Source organism: Sinocyclocheilus rhinocerous, unplaced genomic scaffold, assembly GCF_001515625.1.
Source record: "Sinocyclocheilus rhinocerous isolate Xijiao unplaced genomic scaffold, SAMN03320098_v1.1 scaffold960, whole genome shotgun sequence".
NCBI classification, from domain to species: domain Eukaryota; kingdom Metazoa; phylum Chordata; class Actinopteri; order Cypriniformes; family Cyprinidae; genus Sinocyclocheilus; species Sinocyclocheilus rhinocerous.
Window position 1 is genome coordinate 8,072 of NW_015653482.1, and position 3,519 is coordinate 11,590.

General features: G+C 34.0%; 1 pseudogene; it reads right to left on the minus strand.

Moving 5' to 3' along the window:
* Positions 1 to 1,731: 1,731 nt before the first annotated feature.
* On the minus strand, positions 1,732 to 2,558 carry LOC107716246 (erythroblast NAD(P)(+)--arginine ADP-ribosyltransferase-like; annotated as a pseudogene).
* Between the last annotated feature and the right edge of the window lie 961 nt (positions 2,559 to 3,519).

Below are 3,519 nucleotides of genomic sequence, written 5' to 3' on the forward strand. Positions count from 1 at the left end.
ATCAATATCAAATGCTAAATGTAAACGATGCACAAGATATAACACAATAAATGCTGTGATAGAATCGCTGTTTGGACATTTATTGGGAGTTTATTTGTTTTTCATCTAGAGTTTGTTTTCAGTTCTGATTTTAGTTCAAATGTAAAAGACCTTTCACACCAAAAGTGAAATTAATGTTATGTTTATCTAAGGTCATTTTCGCTTATTAGTATGGTTGAATTGGATCATTGAAGGTCAGAAGCAAAGACATTGGTTAATAAAATGGGATTAAATAGGCCTACATAAAGGATATTTGTGTCATTTAACATTTAATTATTGCTGGTTTGTGTCGTATTCTGAGTTTGCATTTCACTGTTTTTATTTATTTTGAGGAATACTGGATCTGTTTTTGTGTAAGTGAGATGAGTAAATGCATGTTCATTTATAGTCTAGAACTTCAGTAAGCATCATGTTCACACAGTGCACACAATGCCTCTGCATTTACTCCCGATTTCTCTGAGCATGGGGACAGGAGAGCTGTCAGTCAATAAATGGGAAAACAAAGTGCTACTTATTCGAAAAAGTAACTCAGCTATTTTCTTGTAGATTAAAAAGTAATGTGTTAATTTACTAGGTACTTGAAAAAAGTAATCCGTTTAAGTGCCTTGCATTACATGTAATGCATTACCCCCAACAATGGTAGAAAGCATAGCATAGCTATGGGCATAGTATAAATTATGCAGAAAGCATAGTATTTTCAGAAGTATAAGGGGAAAAGAAGAAGCATCCCTGCAGGTAAAAATCTTAAACCAGTCTGAGCAGGTTTGCTAGTCTTAGCTGCTTTTCCTGCTCTATTTACGTTTATAATTTTTTTCAGATGGTCTGACTCAGGCCAGGATCCACTAATAAATACATACACACATATATATATGTGTATTTAATATGTGTATTTAAATTAGCTAAGCAGTAAGCATGATGACATTTTCCTTATTTGGAACTAAACCTGGATGCCTGTTTTTAATTAAAATATTAGGTCTGTGTCACCTCTTGGCTCCTCCTGCTAAAAAAATACAAAGTACTTAACAGCAAGACAATATGACCCATGGCAATCCTAAACTAGTGATCTGAGTGATTGTTGTTGAGATCTCTCTGAGTATGGCTTTAGTGGAAACACTTCTCATGTGTCCATCACAGGAGCTTCACTTGCTGCTGTGCTGCTGTTTTTGGTTATTTATCTATTCTCCATCAGCTCCAGCTCTCAGGATGAGGGGGGGAAAAAGTCCTCCAGGACCCAAACCACTGCCACTGCTGGGGAACCTGCACATGCTTGACCTCAAGAAAGACTACATTAGCCTTTGGGAGGTGAGCTATTGAGCAAAACTTTAAAATCAGAAGATAGGGACAGCACAGTAGAGAATATACATATATGCGTTTCATATAATTTATTCATGTAATTAAAACGCCTGCTTTTGACAGAAGTTGCAGAAGTTACATGTAAAGACAATTATTTTTGAGGAAATACGGCAAATGACCAATTCCTGCACAAAAGTGTTATTTTTCAAAAACAGAAATAGATTATTGCTAACTGTTACCCCATATCACAGTACAAAGCTTTGTTGATTTACTCAAAACTTGTAAAGATTGATAAGCATTCAGAATTAATCAAGCCATCAAATGTTATAATTATAATGGAAGCAACTTTCAATCTGAAGAAATGTAATGTATGACCACTTGCACCACTTTTCTCATCTATCACTTATCAACACGACAGTTCAGGTAACTTTTTCCCCCAGTTTTTTTCAATATGTACACAATGTCACACCATGGATCTTTCTGATCTGCTCTTTTCTTGACAGCAGAAACTTTAAACGTCTCATACGGAGGAATCAGCACCTCTTTCTGTTCAGGATACTTAGAATATTTTATCACATCAGCACCTTCACAAGTTTCGATTTCAAAACAAGATCTAGTTCCAAAATGTTGTGCTACTTTACGATTAAGAGAGGAGGATGTGAATGAACCCAAACGAATCTCTTTGTTGAGAACATCGTTATCAAATTCAACTGGAGTACCACGATAAGTTAAATAGCATTTATTTTGTGTTTTCTTCAGAATCTTTGTTGCATCTGTTAACAGAAAGTGAAGTGAATACTATTTGAATGGTCCCTTTTTGTATATTTGTTTCTCACTACGAACAGCATTATTGAAATTACGATATACATCAGAATTATTGTTAGTGTACATATAAATGGAAACTGAATGAATATTTTTCAAGTTATCTTCTGGTTTCTTTGCATTTTTTTCACCTTCTTGATAATCCAAATTAAGTTCATTGAGAAACATTTCCTTCCCTAGATTTTCCAGGCGTTTCATTTTCTATTTACAACAGTCATATTGGTCATCAACAGAATTCAGTGCCATATCCAATGGATATCCTGCACCGGCAGCTCTGCAATCCTGCAGCAACCGGAATCATAATGATCAATCAACCGTATTAATGTCTGTAATATTCATGAACACAAGCTTACCTGTCCTAGAGCAGCTAAAATGAGCAGAAGAGCTTCAATGATCAGCAGCATCTTGATTCGGTCAAATCCCTCAGATGATCTAGTAAAGAGCAAATGCTGAAAGACAACTAGAAACAAAACAGCATTTCACAAATACTAGATGTATGACTCCAATAGGAATATGTTGTGTTCACCACAATGTCTTACATAGTACATGTAATATAGTTTTAAATCTGTGGTATTTTAAGGAAAATAGCAAAATTATTTCAAAATTAAACCTGCAATGTTCACTGATGAAAGTGTTATATTCACCTTTTACTTTAACCCAAACTGACCTGAGGATATTGTTGTCTCTTGTCAGATTCTGAGTTTTGTTTTCATAGTTTAAGGTGTTCAATAGCAAGAGAACATCTGAAGATGTATTTGCTTACAGCCAGATGACAACAATGAAATTCAAACTGAGATGAGAAAGTTGGCTTTTTATATTGGATCTAAGGTGTGTGTGTTCTGAGACGTCATGTGTGATAAGAAATTACCAATTGACCCATCACTACACGAGGCAGTACACTTTTTCATCGTTCTCATTCTGTAAGCTGGCAAAGAACTGTAGAAAACAAAGAGTACATAAATAAAAAAAATCAATAGAAAGTCCTAGATTTACCCTTCGCATGTGGATCAAATTCACAAACATGATGTGGCCAAATATAAATACTAGTTCTTGAACCCCTTTGACTACAGACACGATCTTGATTCTTTTGAAAGCAAACCCCAGGTGAAAAAGACGTAGTATTAAATGTATTAAAAATATACTTGAAATTCAAGTAGTATGTTTATAATACATTTGTATTCCCAACATGCTTATTTGAAGTGCAATACAAATATATTGAATTGCATTTTAATATATTTCTAAAAATTATACTAGAAATACTTTGGTAATAAATATATGCTTAGTTACACCCTAGTGAAAAAAAAGTATACTTTATTGTATTTGTAATATATTACCTGTTTTAATAGTACATTGCAAATATACTAA